The sequence below is a fragment of the Macaca thibetana genome, chromosome 8 (genome assembly GCF_024542745.1).
Source record: "Macaca thibetana thibetana isolate TM-01 chromosome 8, ASM2454274v1, whole genome shotgun sequence".
NCBI classification, from domain to species: Eukaryota; Metazoa; Chordata; class Mammalia; order Primates; family Cercopithecidae; genus Macaca; species Macaca thibetana.
In genome coordinates, this window is record NC_065585.1 from 65,989,521 (window position 1) to 66,013,979 (window position 24,459).

Sequence of the window (24,459 nt, forward strand, 5' to 3'; positions counted from 1 at the left end):
CTTCTTACATGGCAACAGCAAGAGAGATAACATGTGCAGGGAAACTCTCATTTTAAAACCATCGGATCTCATGAGACTCATTCACTATCATGAGCACAGTGCAAGAAAGACCTGCCCCCATAATTCAATCACGTCCCACTGAGTTCCTCCCACGACACGTGGAAATTGTGGGAGTTAAATTTAAGATGAGATTTGGATGGGGACACAGCCAAACCCTATTATAGACTAGTGTAGACAGATATCACCTGTCTGAGACTACTGAACTTGAAATGGTGATGAGAAAAACTCAAAAAAGGAGAAAAGATTTACTAACAACATATTCCTCTTTAAATGTTTGGTAGAATTCACCATTGAAGCCATCTGGTCTTGAGCTTTTTTTGTTGGGAGACGTTTGATTACAGAAAAAATATCCTTATTCATTATTGATCTGTTCAGATTCTCTATTTATTCATGGTTCAGTCTTAGTAGCTTGCATATTTCTAAAAATGTATGCATTTACTCTAGGTTGTCCAATTCATTTGTATTTGATTGCTCATAATAGTCTGTTATGATCATTTGTATTTCTATAGTATCATTTGCATTCTCTTTTATTTATAATTTTTCTTGAGTCTTCTTTTTTTCTTAGCCCAGCTAAGGATTTGTCAACTTTGTTTGTCTTCTCAAAAAACCAACCCTTCAGTCTTATTGATCTTTTCTATTGTTTTTCTGGAAATGCAAACCCAAACCACAATGAAATATCACCTCACATCTGTTAGAATAGCTATTACTAGTAAAAAAGAAACAACAACAAAAAATAACCAGTGTTGGAGAGAATGTGAAGACAAGGGAATGCTTGTATATTGTTGATGGGAATGGAAATTGGAGCAGCAATTATGGAAAACAGTATGGAGTTTCCTCAGCAAATTAAAAATAGAACTACTATACAATCCAGCAGCCCCTCTTCTGGGCATGTATCCAAATAAATGGAAATTAGGACCTTGAAAAGACATCTGCAAGCCCCTGCCCATTGCAACATTATTCACAATAGCCAAGATACAGCAACAACTTAAATGTTCATAGATAGATTAATGGATAAAGAAACCGTGGTATATACATACAATGAAATATTACCCTGCCTTTAAGAAAAGAAAATCCTGTCATTTGAAACAACATGGATGGACTTGGAGGGTATTCTGTTAAATGAAGTCATCCAGACACAAAATAAACAGATACTCTACAATTTCACTTATGTGTGGAATCTAAAACAAACTCATAGAAGGATAGAGTAGAATGGGAATTGCCAGGGTATAGGAAAACGGGAGAATTGGGGAGGTGATAGTTAAAGGGTACAAAGTTCCAGCTATGTAAAATAAGTAATTTCTGGAAATCTGCTATATGGTATAGTGCCTATAGCTAGCAAAACTCCATTTTATACTTAAAATTTGTTGAGAGGGAAAGATCTACCTTATGTTAATTGTTCGTATCAAGAAACAGTGACGACAACAACAACAAAACCTCCAATAATGATAATAAAGGAGCTGGGAGGAGACTTTGGGAGGTGACAGATGTTCTATGGCCTTGGTAGTGGTGATGATTTCATGGGTTTATACTTATCTCGAAAGTCACTGAGAGATTGTATATAAAATAAGTACAGTTTTTAAATGTGTCAATCATACCTGAACAAAGTGGTTAAAGACAAAAACAGTATATTCTTCATAAGCAGTTCCACTTAGTGTGGTTTTTTTTTTTTTTTCTAATATGAGAGCAATTCTCCAGAAACTTCAGCTGTGGGAAAATAAGAAAATCCCTGCCAAAGATTTGGCCCATTGCCTTACAAATTACTGAATATATGGGTTATTAAATTTGTATCCTACAAAACCATTTCTAAGATAACTTGGCCTGCCCAGCATAGAGTTAAGCTTAGAATAATATTCTAGCTAGCAAATTTCAGGAAGGATTTGATTTTATTTGGTCAATTATGGAGAACAACCAGCTGTATTAGGATTTCATTAAAGTCCTCTGAATTTCATGAGATTTCCATAGTTAGAAATGAATTTTTAAAGTCTTACTGAGGTTTTTAAAAAATGATACTTTATTCTGGTGGTTTATCTGTTGTTGACCTTAAAGTGACCATAATATACTTTTTAATATTTTCTTCAAAATAATAATGATAAACACAATACAGTATTTTTAACTACAGGCACTTAGCTGTAGAGTTGATCTCTAAAATTCATTCATGTAGCATAATTGAAACTTTGTAACCATTGAACAACTCCTCACCTCTCTCTTAATTTGCCTCTGACAACCACTGCTATATTCTCTGCTTCTATGAGTTTAACCGTTATAGATACCTCATGTAAGTGTAATCATAAACCATTTATCCTTCTGTGAATGGCTTCTTTCTCTTAGCATAATGTCCTTCAGGTTTATCCATGTTGTCTCAAATGGCAGGATTTCCTTCTTTTTAAGGATGAATAATTCCATTGTATACTACACTTTCTTTATGCATTTATATGTCAATGGAAACAGGTTGTTTCCATATCGTGGCTATTGTGACTAATTTTACAATGAACTCGGGAGTGAAGATGTCTTTTTGAGATCCTGATTTCAATCCCTTTGAATATATACCCAGAGGTGGTATTGCTGGATCATATGTTAAGAAGGTAGATTTCCGTGTTAAGTGTTCTTCCCAAGAAAACAAGACAAAACAAAAACAAAGGGACACACAAAAAACTTGGACAAGTTGCATACGTCTATTACCCTGAGTGGGGATGGTTGTATGGGTGTTTGCCTATGTACAAATTCATCAAATTATACACGTTGAATATGTGCAGTTCTTTGTATATCAATTATATCTCAATAAAGCTGTTAAAATATATATAATAAAATAACAAAATAATGATGAAGCCAACACCTGTTAAGAATTTATAATATGCAAGGCATTCTGAGACTCTCATCACAAGGATTACCTCATTTAATACGTGGTCCTCTGAAGTAGTTGCTATCATTATTCCAGTTTACAGATGAAGAAATGCAGGCACAGAGAAGGAAAATATTTGGCCATGGGTCACATAGCTAACGGACTTAGTTCTGTATAACTGTAGAACTCATACTGTTAGCAACTGTGGTTGTCTGTAATTAATTTAAAGATAGAATAAATTAATTCTGGTATTTTCATTTCATAGTGGTTAATGTCCTAATGATTAATTTTTAAGTGTATAAATTAAATGTGTGTATTATTTTCTTCAAAAGCAAATAAAACAAAGCGAGCATTTTTTCTTGCTATGACTCCAATTTTTTCTTCTCTACAAAATTGATAAACAACAATACAGTGTTCTCATTTCTGATTTATAACATAATGCAAAATGTATTGTTTTCAAATTTCTAAGAGAAGAATAAAGTTATTTTCACAATTAAATATTTTAGTAGAAGAAGACTGGTATTCGGGTGTTCTAAACTAATAATTGGCATTTCCTTATTTTCCTTCTCTCCTTCATCTTTCCTTACCTTTGCCTCTTATTAGTCCACCTTTTACATGCACGTTTGGGTGCTTCTTTCTCAGGCTTATAATCGCATAAAGCTTTCTGTAATTCAATATTACTCTAAATAGTCATCCTCATTTGAGTGAGACTGGCAAACAGGTGAGAAGAACAGCATTAGTCATTATTTCCATCTTCTTGACTATTCTTCTTCTCCAAGCATCTCTTGCTTACCTCTTTTAAGAAAGAAATTATGGATACAAGTGCACTTTAATATGTTTACCTAACTGGATGTTTATGCCATAGCAGCATGGCTCAGTGTCTCTTCAGGAGGTATATTCCCTGTTCCTTCCTTCTTTATCTGCTCCCCTTCCTTTCATCCCTGTGCTTGTATTTGTATGCAACTCTTCCTCTCTCTGACCCCTTCTTGTTTAACGTTCATTCTTCTCTTCCATTCAAGAAAGGAAATGTAGAATGGGAACATAAAGTGGCATTGGAGCAAGACTAGAAGTGCTATGTTTCTCCAGGGAGATCATGCGGCCAATCGAAATACTTTAGTGCTGGTGCTTCTTTATTAGCCCAGGGAAGTATAAGGGTATTTCAACCTGCTCTTTGTAATAACTCTGGGGAATAGTAAACAGGGAAGATCAGGGAGAAGAGCCGCCATGTTTGATACGGTAAAGCATGAACGGGATCCGTAAAATTTGCCATCTCAGTTTGGAATGTAAGCCAAATCTGGCAATTGGAGATGGCACCCTACCCCTCCAATTCGTAAGATATCCGCTGGTATTTAATCCAGTCTAATTCTGACCCTGAGTGATTCATGGGAGAGGAGCCCTTAGTTGCCAGGAGTTCCCTTTAGAACACTGTCTGATTAAATGCTCTGTTTTACTATGGTAGAAAAAAGGAATTTAAGTAACTGGCACCTTGAAATGCTCCGCAGCTAAAGATAGCTCTAAAATAAATGCATAATTGTGAGCTCCCATGAAATGTACAGCACAAGGTGTTCGAGTGAAGATTCGAAGTCAGGTGCCCTCACAAACATGTAAGAAGGAGTGTTATTTCCCAACCACACACACCCCATGCAATTTCATTCAGTGACTAAGAGCTTAGGAGCCAGACTACTTGGTTTCAAATTCTGGCTCAGAGGCCTCCAATTGTGTGATTGCAACCACCCCAAGCCTTGATTTTCTCTTCTGTATACTTGTAATAGCACTTCGCTTATAAAGGGGCAAAATTTGGTTCTTGATCACACTGCCCAGCACATACAAATGACTCAGTAAATGTTAAGAAAGGAAGAAGATTTAGAGTAGCTGGCTTTCAACACTGGGGGATATGATTGGTTTTAACCTGGATTAGGGCAAGTTTGTGAGAGACTTTAAAACAACTATAGCAGTTAGTAGTTACCCTGGGGCTCTTGGCATTCTAGTTGCTTTTTCACTTCTCTGTATCACCTTCCTCAATTTCCCTTAGCGAAAACAAGGACTCTTTCATATTTTCCTTATCACCATTATGTCTATCACATAGTAAACATTAAGAAATAAGGTGAACGGACTATTTTGGTATTAATTACTCATTTTATTCTCTAATCATAGTTCATGATTCCATCTCTTCCAACAAAACATCAAGGCCTCTCATTTCTTCTATCAGCCCACAGAGAACGCATTGGACCCACACACTGGTGGACACATAATGAGTCCCCGAGTGGAATAATCCTATCCTCTCTTTGTTATTCTTTCTACTATATGTGTTGTTCATCCTTGTGAATGAAAAGAGAATTGAACTCCAATTAGTCTGGAATTCAATGCTGCAAGAGTTGGCTTGGAAATCTGTGTGTCCAGCAATGGAAGACCTTGGAGTCCATGAGATCAGATTTTTCTCTGATTCTATAAAGAGATCAGTTCAGGTACAGCCTCTCCAGACAAGAGAAGGAGTGCCCTCTCTCTACTCCTTACTGGCCCCTGATAGCCTGTTGTCTAGGTAGCTCAGAGTGGAATAGAAACATCACCCCAAATTCAGTGGCTCACTGGATCACATTCACTTTAATATATATTGCATAATTAGTTCCTTTAACTCCTCCCCAGATTTAAAAAAAAATCATTTTTATTTCAAATTATTAGTCATAAAGGATGTACTTGAGTCAATATGTAAAATAATTAGAGGGACTTGATAAAGTAGATTTTCTTTAAATTTATCTTACAAATGAAAAGTAAAACAGTTCTTTTTTAAAAAAATAGTAAAGTCACACAACCTTATGACAGAGCAGGGAGTGGGATACAGGCTTGAACTGCAATGCCAGGTCTTCCATTGAAATGCTATATACTGCCTCTACTGCAAGATGATAATTACATTTTTTGTGAGTTTCAAAAAAATGCTATTGTCTTGTGTCTTAATTATTATAGCAGACCATATAGATCTGATTATTTCTTTTTAAAATATTTTGTCTTTATCACGATGGTGAATTCTTTATTCAATGCTACTGCCCCAAATTAAATTCCTGCTAAAACTTACATCATTTAACTGTAACAAAACATGTACTCAAAATAGTACTTTAGTACTGTGTAAACAAACTAATTAACAGATAAAGATAAATTTCACTGTTCAACTGATTGTCATGAGGCTGTGCTGACTGAGTCAAAGGAAAAGATAAATAAATAAAGCAAAAGACTGACTTCAGTATAAATGAATATTGTCTAGAATCAACATGCAACACAACACTTATGCATTTACCAATAAATATTTACCACATTTTGTATGTTATTAGGAGGGCTGAAAGAAGACTCTTAGTGCACGATTGCTGATTAATTGGTGGTATACATGGAGTGAAAGAATCCCAAGGTAAAAAAAAATGAGTTGGTGATATGGGAAAACATACACACACACACAAAGAAATATTCTATTAAATACCAAATCTCTCTTTGTTTCTGGCATAGATGTGGCAACAACCTATAGAAAATTTGGAAGTGAACTGGCAATATTTAGAAACAAATATTTAGAAACAAAAACAATAGCCCTGCTAAGAAATATCCTGATCCAATTACGGAGTTTATTTCAGAATAAAATAAAGTTCTTAGAAAACAAAGATGTAACGTCTTGGGAATAAAATTGTATGTGTGAAGGTGTGTGTAAGCAGGGTAGAGAGAATACAAAAATCTCTTCGATTCTAAATGATTAGTTGCAATAAACTGTCTTTTGCTGGTGAATATAATAATGAAAAGGCATTAGTGAAATTGATTTTTTAAAAATACTGATTGTCACAAAGGAAATCATTCCATTTCAAAAGTCAGCAATGCAGAAAAGAGAAAACCAAACCATAGTTAAACTGCAGAGGTCAGAGGCCAAGTCTTATCTTCTCTGTATGTGCCATAGCATGTAATTGGAAGAAAAGACCTGACAAAGGCATATTTCCCAATGACCCTACTGAGAAGAAAATACCTATTGTGTCTAGAACTATTAAGATAAGGAGGCTTTATAGCAATATTTATTCACCACAGATTAAATTATGAAAAATCAATATATTTACTTATAAAGGTAACAGAAAAAGTATATTGCTTTATAAATCTCTATGAAGATTTTCAATAAAGGTGCAAGTTTTTACCCCACCCATTTCCAAACACACACACACACACAAACATACACACATCCATCTTGTTTTTAAGTGCATGATTGTCACCTACTTTAATCTATGCCAATATCCATGCTAGACCTAGGTGCTCTAATTGGATACAAAAGCAGTAATTGTAATGGGATGTGGTTAGCCTCTCAAAGGCCTGTAAGTTCACTCAGCTGTGACAGCTGGGGGAAATTAAAGTAGTTCCAATAAATCACTCAAAAGCAGATAGAAACTGCTAATAAAGAACTTTAAAGAAAAAGAAATTTCTGATAAAAAATGCTAGCATTAGATCTATCAATCTATAATTTATTTAAACCTTACTCTGGCTTCTGTTCCTCTCTAGTATCTTCCATAAAGTATTCTAAAAGAGCAAGCTTGAATTGAATTTTCCTAAATTTGAGTTTCTCTTCTATGGGATTTCTGTGATGTTTTCTTGGCTCAATATTGACCTGATAGTAATTTTTATTAAGGTTCCGTGCTTAGTATCACATATCTCTCATGTGCCTTTATATGCATGTATGTGCACATACATGCACACACACAGACTAAAAATTAGTATCACATATCTCACATGTGCTTTTATATGCATGTAGGTACACATACATGCACACACAGAGACTGAACATTTAAAATAGACCAGTATTATAGCGTCGACTCTCGATATTCACCACTTTAGCATCCCAGACTTTCACTATTCAAAAAACAAAAGGCCAAAGGTCCATGAAATCTTGTGATTTTTGATTTAGTGGAAGCCAAAAACCTTTTTAAGACTGTTTTGCATTGCAAGAGTAAGTTATGTAGCTCCTGAGTGAACTTAGTTAACAATCCATTACCCTGTTTATATATTTTAGATGAGAAATATTAAGTTATATTGAGGTTAAATGACTTGTTCTGGGACTATCAGTGGTGGATAGATGTGTTGCATTTAGTCTAGATCTCCTGAACCATGCCTAGCAATAGCTGAAATTATAAATATTCCTTCAAAATTACTTTAAAGCTCAATGCCAAATCCTCTTTTTAAATAACTTTCCAGGTTTATTCTGCACACTGGGAAACAAAAATTTTACTTCAAGTTGAAGAGTTGAATTGTTTGAAGCACAGTTAAATGATAATTTTATGTATTTTATACATTTGTGAACTCTATATAACTTGGAGTTATCAACAAATGTTATAGTTAAGAATTCTTCCTGAACTTTGCAAGTTATCTTTATTCAAGACAGAATCTGCATATCAAAACATTTTCTGCAATTGGCATCTTTTCTTTCTCTAGAATTCCACTGTGATATGATGTCAGAGTTCTTCGGGGTCCCAAAACAGGACGTTCTTGACCACTTGCTGCCTACTGTCTTTGAGTAACCCAAAATCCACAGACAGCACTAAACTGGGGTGGTGGGGGCAGATTATATGCTGATGAGTGGAAGAGTTCCCGCACCAACAGTTGGGAGGGAAAAGACTGCAGCAAGCACACCCCACGAGGCTCAGGCAGTCCAATCCTAGTGTCAGCAGAGAGCAATCATTTCTGTTCCTGGAAGAAACAACCACATTTTCCCTACATGGAAAAAAGTCAGAAGCCTTACGACACTAAAAGGAATAATGTCTATAAATCATCATCATCAACAACAGCAGCAGCAAAATATAACTTATTTAAGGTATTAATTCATATAAGGAAAGAGAATCAAGTTGTAAAAGCAAAAACAGATAGCTTCCATTGGAACAGAACGAATACCCAGCATTTTGGGAGGCTGAGGCGGGAGGATCGCTTGAGCCCAGGAGTTACAGATTATCCTGGGCAAAATGGTGAAACCCCATCTCTATTGAAAATACAAAAATTGGCTGGGCGTGGTGGCCAGCACCTGTATTCCCAGCTACTCAGGAGGCTGAGGTGGAAGGATCACCTGAGCCTGAAAGGCAGAGGTTGCAGTGAGCTGAGATCATACCAGCCTGGGTGACAGAGTCAATAAAAATGTCTCAATAACAGCGTCTCAATAATAATAATAGTAATAAATAAAACTGATGGAAGAGATGGACAAAATCTTTAAGCAAAAGATGAGGGCCTCCTAAGAGACAATTACAGTTCCAAAAAGACTTTCTAGAGTTAACAAATATGGTTTCTACTATTTAAGAAGTTAAATTTTTAAAATGAAAGGAAAGAGAGAACGATTTATGTTAATAAACAATTTAGGATTTTCAAAGATTAAGAGAAAAAAGTCACAACAAAAAGTGAAATTCTACAGAGCTGGAATTTATGGGTAAAAGAACATTAGGCAGGTGAACAGATAATATAATAGGTGTTCTCAAAAGGGCTGCCAGAGTACAGATAGGAAATGAATCATTAGACAAAAGTTAAAATAAAAAAAGAGGAGGAAGCTACCATAATTTGTTGAGTGTTCAGATCAAAAGAGTAAATGTGCCCGGGGCGGTATTAATGGACACAAACGCGCGCACACACACACACACACACACCCCTTGACATTGCATGTTAACATTCCAGACTTGCAAAGAGAAAGAGAAAATGTTTACAATCTCCAGAAATAAAATTACAAAAGAAGGCTAGATAACATTTTCCAAATCATCTTTCATTAAGAGTAACTTAATATTTAAAAGGTATGAGTACTAGGCTTAATACATGGGTGATGAAATAATCTGTACAACAAACTCCCATGACAAAAGTTTGTCTATGTATCAAACCTGCACTTGTACCTCTGAACCTAAAATAAAAGTTTAAAAAATAATAATAAAAATGTATTTGACAAATCCATCTTGAGCCATGTAACATAGGTTAATTAGAAATTGTGGGGCAGAGGGTACTTGATAAAGTGCCTTATTAACTCTGATAATAATGAGAGAATAACTTGATGAGAATAACACATAGTAATACTTTATGAATATATAATCCATTTACTACGAAATGGGTTAATTCACTGAATTACTATATTTACCTGTAATATCAGCTGTGAGAAGGTAATGCGTGGTATAGACCATTTCCACCACAAAATGAAACTGGTTTGAAACAAAATACCAGCCTTGACCTAATGACTTCAGCTTTAAATATTTGTCTATAGCTTGCAAACTGAATTGCTTAGAAATTACTAACCCAATTTACTTTGGAAAGACTATTCCCTGGTGTCATCACTGAGAAACTGTAGTGTATGTGGGCTAGAGCACAGACTCTGGCCCCAGACCTGCTGGATTTGCATCTTAGATCCACCTCTTATCTGTGTGGTCTCCATATCCCATCCCTTACTGTAAATCCAGTGTACTGAGAGCATTCACCTCACAGGGTGATGGGGAAGGTTAAATAAGTATATAATGCACTTAGAACGGTGTTTGTCACCTGCTTAGTGCCACACAAGCATTTACATTATTTTCATTGCTGCTGTAGTTAATGCGTAGTTGGCAGTCATTCAGTGTACCAGTATCCGGCACCAGAAGCAGAGTGGACCCAGCACCCTTCCCAGGAGATCATGGGCCACCTCTTGTCAGGACATTCAGAAACTGAGCTTTCTTGGCTTGAAACATTAGTCTAAGGCCAAGGTGAATGAAATAGGGTCAGGTGAAATTTTAAAAATCAAAACAAAAAACAAACAAAGAAATGAAACTTAAAATACTTAGAAAGTTAGATTGTCAGCCATTAGTCTTACAGCTACCTGCCTGTTTGCCTCCAGAAATTGTTTCCTGACCTTCTTGTCCATCCTAATCTGCTATGGATTAAAGTTAAAATTGTTTCTAAAATAAGAATAAATAATGTCTTGGCAAGAGACATAAATAATCTAACATGGATAGAATATAAGAGCTTAATTTTTAAGATATGTTTGTTTTGGAACTACTCAACTGTTTGCCATAAAATTCCTATTTGTTTATTATTGTGGTTTATCTATTTTGGGGGATGAGGGAATGGGTTATATTTTAGATAGCTGCAGTAGTTGTACAGGTCTTCTGATAAATTAAATACAGCTAAAGAACAATTTTTTTCCTGCTAACCAACAACCCTTTCCAATCTCCCTCACTCTGAACTTGGAATAATCTCTTTTCTCTCAACTCTTTTAGTCACCAAATCCCAGCCTTTTAATTGTGTCATTTATAGACTCTTCTCCATGTCTTTCGCCAATATTGTCCTTTTTGCTGATGTTTTTATCATAGCAGAATTACTATCAGTCTCCTATCTTGATTTCCTAATTCATCACCAATGCATCCAGTTTCAACAGGAACAAGGGACTTTCTTCTCTCAACATAATTTGTCTTTTCTTTTAACTTCTGAATTGCTCAAAAACAGGGACCTGGCCAAGTTGTGGTGGCTCAAGTCTGTAATCCCAACACTTTGGGAGGCCATGACAGGAGGATCACTTGAGTCCAGGAGTTTGAGACCACCCTGGACAACACAGCAAGACCCTGTTTCAAAAAACAAACAAATAAATAATGTTAAAAGGACCATATTATATTCATCTCTATACTTCCAGATTTTACCAGTTTTAATACCTGATATACAACAATTTTAGGGTATAGGAGAGTGGATATGGGAGTTTTTATTTTAAATTTTTCTTCCAGGGCTAAGAGTGTTGCTATTAAGCTAAGTGCTTTTACATTAGAAAGCTTAGTTTACAAAGCCCTTTCGGGTATCATGTGCTTGTTTAGGAATCATTGGCTTTTTTTATTTTTGTCTTTTCAACCTTTTCAAATGTCTATTGCATGTGCCAAAGGGAGAATCTAAATCTCTGGATATCATGTGTGACTACTTGAAAACCTGTCTCTCCAACTGTTAGAAACAAAAAGATTCTCTGCACTATATATGTATATATATAGCCTGAAGATAATCTGATTTTAATACTGGAAATAACAATTTTGATGAGTAATTTATGCTAAAGGAAAAAAATATTACAAGTGAGTCATTTCTTTGATGAAACAACAGGTGGCAGCAAAGGGGGTAATATTGGCATCCCTACTTTTCAGAATAATTGGAACTGAAAATTGCTTTTGGAAGTCCATTTTGAATCCTGTCTTAAAACCAATAAAATTTTTAAAATATCAGTATACAGATTTTTAGTAATTATGTTATAAGATATTCTGCTTTTTAAAATAATTCTGTTTGTAGGACAAATGGGCAGAAATGTGGATCTTTTAAGAGTTACCTTGGAACTTTCATTTATAAAGAAGGGTCACTTTTTGGTAGATCTAAAAAGAAGAAAAATAAACCAACTAAACAGATGCTTGACTTCCACACAAATGCTCACAGAACCTCTCTCTTGAATTGGCCAAATTTTCTCTTCCTATAAAGCAATCTGTCCATCACAGCAACATTTCAATGTTTTCAAATCACCAAATTTAGTTTATTATAAAGTTTGGTATAAGTTGTTTTTTAAATTCTGAACTAAAATATTTTGACAGGAAATATTAAACTTGAATAAAGATAATTAATGTAGTATAATAGGTATCAGGATTTATTTGGAAAATTAAAAGAGCAATAGCATTGATTCTAATAATTCCTGAGCTTAAAGTGCACTTTGTTGTGAATTATCTGCATAAACTAATATGTTTTTCCTATTTATGCAATTGTAGCAGTGACAACAGCTCTTTCTTTCAGTAAAATCCTCTTTCATGTGTAGTCTTGTTTGTAAAGGAAGCTAAGGTCTGAGCGGGGAAGAATTCTCTTTTTACCCAAAGGGGAGCAGAAAGAAAATAGTGAATAGTTATACCAAATCACTGAAGTAGCTCCAGATGTACCAAAAGTAATGATGGTTACAAGTCACACACTGAAGGCTACACTCAAGTTTAATTATCAGTACAGTTCTGAATACATTTAAGATTTCCTATCCACTTATACATGTAACTCTCTTCTTCTTTCTTTAAAATAAATAACCTGCACTTATAGAAATGAATTTTAGAGATGGCTTATAGCAACTTTATTTTTTACTTTTCTTTTATTTATTTTTTAAAGATTTTTATTTATTTGTTTATTTATTTTTATTATACTTTGTGTTCTAAGGTACATGTGCACAACGTGCAGGTTTGTTACATATGTATACTTGTGCCATGTTTCTGTGCTGCACCCATTAACTCGTCATTCACATTAGGTATATCTCCTAATGCTATCCCTCCCCCATACCCCCAACCCACTACAGGCCCCAGTGTGTGATGTTCCCCTTCCTGTGTCCAAGTGATCTCATTGTTCAATTCCCACCTATGAGTGAGAACATGTGGTGTTCGGTTTTCTGTTCTTGCAATAGTTTGCTGAGAATGATGGTTTCCAGCTGCATCCATGTCCCTACAAAGGACACGAACTCATCTTTTTTATGGCTGCATAGTATTCCATGGTATATATGTGCCACATTTTCTTAATCCAGTCTGTCATTGATAGACATTTGGGTTGGTTCCAAGTCTTTGCTATTGGGAATAGTGCCACAATAAGCATACATATACATGTATCTTTATAGCAGCATGATTTATAATCCTTTGGGTATATACCCAATAGTGGGATGGCTGGGTCATTTTCTTTTATTTTTTAAACTGGAAGTGTGAAGAGAGAAATTTTGCCAGATAACAAAGATGATTTCAGGAGAGGTGAAGATCCATTCAATGCTACAAAATAAACATTAATGCATTTATAGTCCCCAGATTTCCTTTTATCATCTCATCCTTTCCTCCTAGTAATGCCACCACTACCCACCTCAGGCCCACATGCCTTCTTAGTTCTTCTTTCTCCTACTCTTTAAAACTTACTTTGAGATCCCACATTCACACACAACATAAATACCTTGTAACAGAGGTCAAAGCTTTATGTTAAAGTTCTACTGAGCAGAATTTCACGCTCCCAACTATCAAATGGAGCAGGACTTCAAAGACATGAAGTCGCATGGGAGAGCTAAGGGTACTGAACTGAGACTAAATCATGTAGTTGCATCTTTCTCTGTTTCCACATACAACAGGCTGAAAACATTACAATTACACACAGTTAAACTCATTTCAGACATGGCCATGGTATTTTTCTGCAAGACACATGACCTCTACATTAAAATAATACACACACACAGAGCCAATACAAGCTGAAGCTTATAATAGACACACGCGGCCAATACAAGTGGGAGCTTTACAATTCATTTGAAATGATATGAAGAATACAGGTTTACAAATGGCAAAGTAGATCTTCTCTAATTTAGCAATCTTAAGGAACAAAGTCAACAGCAACATTTATGCTTTTGAAGACTTCTTCTCTAAAAAAAAAAAAAAAAAATGATCTAAGGTGGCCTTGGCGTGTTTGCTTCTGTCACACAGCAATGTCTCTCTCCCAAATGGAGAAACCTTTAAAGTCAAAACATGACTTAACAACAGGGGAAAGATAATAAGACCAGTGAAAATAGTGGAAAGGCAATCGACACACGGGGAGAAAGAAGAGAGAGTCACAATGAAGGAATTTTGTTTTCAGAGCAGGAAGAATCACATGCACCAGGATTGTCAGATTCAGTCGAAAACATGTGGAAAATATGTCCTCTAGTCAGCCCAGTCTTGGCAATGAACCATAACTGTGAGTGTTGGGTCAATATCAAGTTCTCCTGAATACCACGGCTTACAAACAGGAAAAAAAGGAAGCATCTGAGTCAGGTCCCCCAAAAAAAGGACAACAGTGTGTATGTCCTCATTGTGTTTGGTTATCTCTAAATGAAAATAAATGTGGTGCCCCCTGGATCATCGCCAGAACAAGGTGATGATCTAGGGATGGATTGATTCCACTTTCTGTTCTCTTGTAACTGTTTTGGGAAAGAAAAGTTCTTAGTGCACAATTATATCATTAAAAACAAGAGCTGTAAAGCCCTCATGACAATGACGTGACGGATTCCTCCCAGGTTGAGAACAATTATGCTTCAAAGCCCATTAAAATGTTGGAGAAACCACAGTTTGTGAGATAGAAATTAAGCCACACAAAATAGAAAAAACTACACTGAGCAAAAAGGACAAAATTGGAGGAACCAGATTACCTGACTTCAAATTATACTGCAGAGCTATGGTAATCAATACAGCATGATACTAGCATAAAAACAGACACATAGACCAATGGAACAGAACAGAGAACCCAGAAACAAGTCCATACATGTACAGTGAACTCATCTTTGACAAAAGGGCCAAAAACATCCATTGCAGAAAGAACAGTCTTTTTAATAAATGGTCCTGGGAAAATCGGAAATCCATATGCAGAAGAATGAAACTAGACCCCTATCTCTCACCATATATAAAAATCAAATGAAAATGGATTAAAGACTTAAATCTAAGACCTAAAACTATGAAACTACTACTATCCTCCACATTTTACCACATTTTACAGCAAGGCTCAATACAATTATACCTGAAAGAGCTGCAAGAGCTCTTTGTGGAAGACTTAGAGAATCCCAAAGTAAAGAAAGACACTTTCTAGCTCAAATTTTTTATCTGATACCCAAAACAGATAGAGACATTACAAGAAAAGAAAACTACAGACCAATGTCTTTCATGAATATAGTGCAAAAATACGTGACAAAATATTTTAAATCAAAACTACATATTAATATATTAAAATATATATATCATCACAAAGTGGCATTTATTCCAAGTAAAAAAAGACATCTGAAAACTAATCAATGTCATCCACCAAATCAGAAGCCTTAAATAATTAAATCACAACATTATATCAACTGACAAAGAAACAAACTCCAACACCCATTCATGATAAAATCTGTCAGCAAAGTCGGAATAGAAGGGGAAATTCCTCAACTTGATAAATTACTTTTATTAAAAATTGCAGCTAATATCATTTCTTAATGGTGAGAGAAAATACATTTTCTCCCAAGATCAGGAACAGGGCAAGGACATAGTCTCTCACCAGTTCTATCTGACATTGTACTGCCAAGTTCTAGCTAATGCAATAAAACATAAACAGTAAATAAAATGTATATGTACTGGAAAGGAAGTAATAAAACTGTCTATATTCACAGATGGATTTATACGTACACACACACATACACACACTCTTGGAGCTAATAGTCAAGCATAACAAAGTTAGAGGATACAAAACCAATATGCAAAAGTTAATTGTCTTCTTACATATTAACAATGAACAATTGGAATTTGAAATTTTAAAAAATGTACAATACCACCAAGAAATACTTACATACAAATCAAACATATATGTATAGTTCCTGTATATAGAAAACTACAAGACATTGATGAAATGAGTAGACTAAATAACGGAGAGATTTTCTATGTTCATGGATTAGAAGATTCTATATTGTTAAGATGTCATTTTTTTCCAACTTGAAGAATACACTTAATTTAATTACAAAGTCCCAGCACAGTAATTTTTAGATATCATCAAACAGATTGTAAAATATATATGAAAAGTCAAGAGACCTAGAATGCCATACACAAGATAGAAGGAGAAAAAAAGCCAGAGGAAAACTCAGACTAACTGATTTCAAGACTTATTTTAAAGTGACAGTAATTGGTGAGAGAATAGACACAAACATCAGTGTAAGAGAATAGGTAACCTAGAGATAGACCCACCCAAATACAATAAACTGGATTTTGACAATGAAAACTCAGGTAAGAGTAGGTAATATTTTCAATAAACGGTCCTGCAGCAATTGGAGATCCATATGCCAAAGGGGAAACAAACGACCTAAATGCAGACAATACACATTACACTAAAATTAACTCAAAATGAATTATTAACCCAAAGAAAAATGCAAAAACTATGTATCTTTTGGAAGAAAATACACAATCTTGGGTTGGATGATGAGTTTTTAGTTATACCACCAATATCACAATCCATGAAAATAATTGGTAGGTTGAACTTCATTACATTAAAAAATATTTGCACTGGGAATGGCATTGTTAAGAAAACAAAAAATACAGTGAGGACTCAGAAAATACTTGCAAAGTACATCTTTTATAAAGTGTGAGTATCTAAAATAGAGGGGAAAACTCTTACAATTACATAAGAGAACAAATAAACTGATTGAAAAGTGGTAAAAAAAAATTTGAATTAGGCACCTCATCAAAAAATTTATACAGGTATCAAAAAAAGCATATGAAAAGATGCTCAACATCATGCTGTTAGATAATTGCAAATTGAAACCCTATTAATGTATATTTATTAGAATAGCTAAAATCCTAAATAACTGACATAACAATTGCTGGCAATGATATAGGAAAAAGGAAAAGACTGTCATTGCTTGTGGGAAAGTAACATTCTGCAGTCACTTTGTAAGACAGTTTGGCAGTTTATTTTTTTTCCAAAGCAAAATAGTCTTATTATATGACTCTGAAATCACACTTATAGGCATTTACCCAACTGATTTGGAGATTTATGTCCACAAAGAATACTGAATATAAGTGTTTATAGCAGCTTTATTCATAGTTACCAAAAACTGGAAGTAATCCTTTAATAGGTAAGTGGATAAATAGACTGGATGTATTCATATAATGGAATACAATTCAGGGAAAAAAAGGGAATTAACTATCAAGTCATGTAAAATCCTAGATACATCTTAAATAAATAAGACATTAAAAGGCCAGTCTGAAAGGGCTATACAATATATGATTCCATTTTTATGACATCCTAGAAAGGAAAAGTTATAGAGGCAATTTTTCTTAGGAGTTTGGGGAGGAAGTGTTGAATAGAAGAACTTACAACATTGTTTAGAGTTGTGAAACTATTTTGTGTTTTATTTTGATACTGTAGTGGTGGATTCATGGAACTCTACATTTATCAAAGCACACAGAAGATTACAGCACAAAGGATAAAACTTAACGTATGAAAAAATATCATTAGGATATTGGGGTTTTCCAAGGTAGAATGATAAATGTGACAAAAGAATAAAACTGTATTACCCATTTATGACATATCCTCACTGAATGGAGTGAAGGAAAGTGTCTTGAGTCACTAAGTAACTGAAAATGAGTGGAGACTGTGACTAAAGTCAAAAGGAAATGTACATAAGCACTGTGTTTTAGCTGATAAAGTTATTTTCCATGAGGGTAGAGATTTAAAAATCTGAAAACACTATATACATACACATATCCTAAAATATGAATATATACATATTCATGTTTTATATATACATGAATTCATGTTTTATATATACATGAATACACACACACACACACACACACACACACATACACACACACTCTCAGAGAGAACAGGCTAGAATGATCCAGGTGGTAATGGATTAGAGTTGGAGATATCAGTGGGAAAACTCATTTAGATTAATACAGACACAGGTAGTTACAGTCAGTGAGTTCAGGCTGGTATAACAAATTGTCACAAACCAAGTAGCTTATAAACAACAGAAATTTATTTCTCAGAGTTCTGGAGGATAAGAAGTCCAAGATCAAGGCCACAGTGGATTTTGTGTCTGCTGAGGCCCACTTCCTGGTTCATAGAAGATGTCTTCTTGCTGCATTCTCACCTGGCAGAAGGGACAAGGCAGGCCTCTGGGACCTTTTTAATAATGACACTAATCCCATGCATAAGGCCTCTTCCATTGTGATTTAATCACCTCACAAAGGTCTCCGCTTTCTAGTATCAGCACATTGATGATTAGATTAAAACATATGAATTTTTAGGAAGCATGAATGTTCAAATGATAGCAGTTAAATGTAGAAATATTTGTAGGTGTGTGTATATATATATGGGTTAGTATAAATATATTTTTCTTTACTCTGTCATCTTGAAACCCTAGGAAAAAATTCCAATAACAGTGAACACACATTAGCACCCAGATTTTAGTTTCTCATTCTTCAATATAAGGATCCAGAGATCATTAGAGGAATGACTGATTCTAGGGTTGGGACAGGAGATATACATGATGAGACAAGTGACAGAACTCCCAATGACCACAGTTACAATCATTTGAACAAAATAAAGTGATATTAGATTATAACCCAAAGTGTAAAATAAATTTCCTTGATTCCATAAGCAAACGAAAAGAAAACATAAGGGAGAATAGAGACATCTCCTGTGCAGACATATTCCAAATAATTTATGTAGATACTCCACCCTTAATGAGATGTAATATAATTCCTCACTCCTAAAACATGAACTAGGTATAGTGACTTCCTTCCAAATATTATAAAATGAGGAATGGGGGCGTATCTCCCCACTACCTCAGGGGGTCCGTTGCTGTCACTCACTGTCCCTGAAATAGCATCTCCCCTCTCCCCAGTCCTTTGCATTGCTTACCCTAGGTTCAAACTACGGGGTTATAATATCTCATTGGCCACACCAATATCCTTCCAAGTGCCTTCTGAAAATGCCTGTTGAGGCTATGAATACCATCTGCCACTAACATCTGCCCTGTCTATGGTAGTTCACTTTTTTCCCAAGAGCCAGGCTCCGCTTACAGGTAACGGAGTAGAAGAAGCTGCCTAGGTAGTCACTGAAGACACCGAAGGAATTTAAATGAGGATTTGACATCCAATATCAAGGAAGCATTCCTAAACTATAAGCCACCTACTGTTTTGTGGTAAACGAAACCACTCATATATAATTGCCTGTAACTCAGGAGTACCTGGGCCCCCGCTGACCGTGTTTAATGAAGGACATAAAGCCTTACAATTCCCAGATGCATGAACTTGAATCAATATTGTTTCTTATTGAGTTCTCATTTCCTAAAGGAGGGACCATCTTATCTTCAAGACAGTGTTTCCCAGAATCCATAAGAAAGAAATATCAAACCTTCACGGCAGTTGATGAACACACATAAGATTCTTCACATTACCCACATGAAATGCTAGCACAGTCTCTCCTTGATATCTTGTTTTCCTTCATAAAACAAATATTAATACAGTAATTTCATGCTTTCTCAGAAGACAGACACAAAATTATGCATTTAATAAGCAGCTGCTATTAAGGAATAAGGCAGAAGAAGCCTATAACAATTGGAATAAGACAACACACAATAATGTGTCATAGGAGACCTAAAGTATTCACAACTTTTTTTGTGTGATAGAAAAAACAATGTTTTCTTGGTGGGAGGTGGGAAGGAAAACAGAATAGGCTTGGGAAGAACTTGTTGTTTTCTTTGCTGCAGAACTGAGTAGGAAATAGTTCCAATGACTTAGCATGTGACAGGCTCTTAGTTATTATTCAAATTAAAGTGAGTTTCTGGAGCATATCATGTCTGTAAGCCTGACATTTTTAGAAATGACAGTGTGTCTGAGAAAAAGCTTTTAGCATATTCTCAGCAGTAGCTAAATATGAAATGCCAGACTTCTCCCTGTTCTGGTGAATGAATTTTTATGGAGAACTGATGGATGATTATATTATTTTGAGGGTGAAGGAGAATTTAGGATGTCCTTAGTGTATTTTGCTTTAGTGTCCCCTTTGTCCCTATTCTGCAAAGAAGTGAAGTTTAAAACTTACAGAAATGCACAACAATTATAGTATTATATAAATTACAATGTCGTAGAGTGCTAAAGTAATAATAATTCCACTGATGTAGAGAGGGGGAGATAACATTTAGGCAAAAGCAGGTCTAATATACAATATCTTAAGTACAACGTGAAAAACATGGTATGATCTGTAAAAATATATGTCACTTACCAATATTACAGTTACAAGTTTCTCATTCATGCTCACATGAAAACTTCTCAAGTGCTGTCCCATTACAGAAGAACACACAACATTATTAAAACTCTGTGCCTTGGGGCTGGGCACGGTGACTCATGCTTTTAATCTTAGCACTTTGGGAGGCCAAGGTGTGAGGATTGCTTGAGGCTAGCAGTTCGAGGCCAGCTTGGCCAACTTAGCATAACCCCATCTCTGAAAAATAAAAATAAATACTTTTTAAAAACCCTATAACTAGGACTCAAAGCACCAAATTCTACCTCTGTGCTGTCATGTAAGAGAAAGTCACTCCTTTGACAGACTCCAAGAGCCCTTACCAAAAAGCCTAATCTGACTCAGCACTATTGAGATAATCGTAGTGGTGTTTGCACGGGTTGGGCTAGTCTTACAAATGTAAAAAAGTAAATTATAGCATTCTCAAATGGGAAGACACCATCAATCTTTCCAAGTTTAAATGGCCATATTGATGGCATTGGTAGAAGAGATTATCTGCTTACCAACCTGCTTTGCTGGAAGTTTACAGAAACAACTACCTTTTGTTCTGAATTAACAAAAGCTTTGATTTTATTTTAGGACTATTTCATATGTACTTTCAGAGTCATTATTCAGAGATCTGCCTACGTGCCCCCTCTTTCTACAGATATGAAATAAGGAAGAATGTAGATAGGAGAGATAAGTGTATGTTCTCTCCATTGCAATGCCTGTTGTGAAGCGGGGAGGAAAGAGATGTGAATTCTATCAAAATTAATGGAATGCTATTTTCATGTCAGCTGATAGAATTTCACGGGGGCTTTTACAAACAATTTAAAACACATCCGCTTTGAGTGTGCATGTTATTACAGGTTGTTGAGTCTGTATGGCTTGTCATTTGAGGCCAAAGCCCATTCCTTATTCATTCTTCCATGCCCACTGCCCTCCATAGTGCCTTGCTAATAGGCTCATACTTCACTTATTAACACTTAATCAAATCTGAATGGGTAAAAGAAGACATTGGGATCTAGATTGTCATAAGAACTACATTTTTTTTGGCTCAATTTTCCTTCTTCACAAATAATAACAATTAATGTATTAGCTGGTTTCACATGACAGGCAATATTCTCACTGCTTTGGATTCTAACTTATTGAATCCTTATAATGACATTGGGACATTCTACTATTACTGCCACACAAATGTGTAAACTGAGGCAGAAAGAGATTAAGTAACTTGCCCAAGATACTGCAGTTATTGTGTGTATGACCCATAACTTGAACTAAGGCAGCTTGGGTCTGGAGCTGGGTTCTTAAACATTTCTCTATGGCATTGAAGGCACAAGTGAGTTAAAAGGAGAATGGCAAAATTGGCATCTCTCAAAAATTTTTGGAAGTTTCAGTATCTAAACAGTTTATTATCTCTTATTACTTTAGCTTTTCACTGAGAGCCCTTTACCGAAAATTAACTAGACTTCTCATCTTCTAATAAATTTAAAACAAATCTCTTTCCCATAGCACACAACTTTGCAAACTTTAAATACCTCTAATAATGAGAGATAGGCTCTACTTTTTTAAGATAATATTTTAAAGCAGGATTTCTATCAGTCCTTTTGGAAATCCTAGTATATGACGGATATAATAGAGTGAAATATTTGAAGACATAGTTAAATATATCTTTTTATTTATTTATTTATTTATTTATTTATTCTATGTGTCTAAAATACAACTCAATATTTTTCATTGCAATAGAAAGAACAACAACTGCTTCCATGATAAAGCCCAGCCTTTAACTGGCACCAGACCATGGTCAGCATGCTCTGGGTATTAAAGCACCATCCCTTAGTATATGTGTGGATTGAAGTGGAGGATGGGGTGTCGGGGACTGGGTTCTGAAATCCTACTTACTCTTCTAATTTTCAGTTTCTACTGGTAATAATTACATTCATTTAAAACTCCTTGTAGCATTTAAATCTCATATCAGATTAAAGTGGTGGTCCTGGTGGTTGTGGTACTGTCTTTTATTGTTTGCTTTTTGTTTGACTTTATGTAGGGACTAATTTCTGTGCTGCCACCTTTCCAAAGTTCGCTTCGAAAACAATTGCCATTTCCCAGTCCAACTGGATAGAGCAGTGTTGTATTAATGTTTTAAAAGCATTGACTATAGTGTGTTAGCACATATGCTTTCAACTACCACATATTTTAGGCGTCACAACCAAATCACTTGACTTCATTTGCTTTGTGCTCCTTATTTGTGCTATGGATATCATGCTAGTCCATTTCTTACAGAGTTGTTTCTTCATTCATTAATTTATTTTGCAGGTCAACAAAGAGTTCTTGAGCATCTGCTGGGTCAAGCACAGTTCTAGACATCAAAGAACCTACAATGAATAAAGTTAGCCTCTTTCTTCAGGAAAATTACAGCATAATGTTGTTGCAATTAAGTTTTTTTTTCATGCATGTAAAACCCTCGTGCATACATTTGTCTGATACATACTGAACTCTAAAAACACATTACTACCCATTTTAGTAATTAACATTTGGCATTCACCTTGCCTGTGAGAGTTTAGAAGTATGAAAGAACTTATTTGCAGCTCTTAGGCCCTGATTATCTCTGGGGGATCACAAGGACTACTAACCAAAAAAAAGTGAGGAGTGGGAGAGTGGAAGGAAATGCAGTGTGGGTGATTAATAACAATTTTGCTTAGAACTCTGTGAATAGCTGCATAGAAAAGGTATTTAATATCTGACATTTGAGCAGAATGTGAGGAACAAGATTTGACAACTAGATAAGAATGTAAGGAGTAACCTGGGCGGAAGGAACAATATGAGCACAAGCTGAGAGGTGTGAAGCTTCAGGGCATGCGTGGAAAACAGCCACAAAACAGTCTGACAGGAGTAGAGAGCACCAGAGATGGCACAGGCAAGGCAAATTATGGCAGTTTATAAACAGCTTCAAGTGCTATGCTAGGTCAGAAGCTGAAAATCATCCTAAATATAATGCAGAAAAATATGAAGGTTTTAAGTCAGGAAATGAGAGAATCAGGTATGCACCCTAGAAATTTAACAGTTAGCCATACAGATTGGATTGTGTAAGCCTGGAGATGAGCATGTATATTATGATTTTATGTAATAATTTAGGTAAAATATAAAGAAGTAGCACAGTGAGGTGAGAGGGTAGACAGATTACAGAATCATTTCGAAGGAGGAGAAAAAAGAGAATTTGGTGAAAATAAGTAGGTGAAGAGACTGAGGAAAGCAAATCTTTCCAAATCACCTTTTAATTTTCATTTTGGAGGTGATATTAAATATTGAAGGGGTCAAGAGTCCAGAAAGACAGAGAGAGAGAGAGAGAGAGAGAGGTAGGAAGAAAGAGAAAGAGCAGAGGTTGAGGGGAGGGAAGAGATGTCTGGAGATAGATGGATATGATGCCAGTAGTTTGGAAATTAATAAAATTATATATTTTATATATATATATACACACACACATATTACTATACATACACATACCATTTGTCATTATTTTGAGAATGTCTGTTAAATGACTAAGTTGTTATAGTTTTTTAAACTTAGGAACTCAAATAAATCAAAGACGGCACATACAGAAGGAGGGTACGATGAAGAAATATTGTTCAATTTCACTAAACACAAATAAAATAGATTCACAGACAGAGAGGGCACAAAGAGGGACTACAAGTGAGATTAACGTATGAGACCTGAGAACTGAAGACTTACAACTGAAAATGGCATCACAGAGAGAAATACATATTTTTCTCACACATTTTAGTACATTAAATAACAAATATAATCTAAAAACTAGGAATTAA

General features: G+C 35.2%; 1 long non-coding RNA gene across 5 annotated transcripts in view; it reads right to left on the reverse strand.

Moving 5' to 3' along the window:
* The window catches only part of LOC126961638 (uncharacterized), a 196,831-nt gene that overhangs the window by 22,100 nt on the left and 150,272 nt on the right, over nucleotides 1-24,459 (reverse strand). For all 5 annotated transcript variants that reach the window (XR_007728374.1, XR_007728371.1, XR_007728373.1 and 2 more), the window contains exons 3-4: nucleotides 3,487-20,860; nucleotides 2,949-3,111 (exon numbers count right to left, since the gene is read on the reverse strand). This is a non-coding gene — a long non-coding RNA (uncharacterized LOC126961638). The remainder of the gene's footprint in view (nucleotides 1-2,948; nucleotides 3,112-3,486; nucleotides 20,861-24,459) is intronic.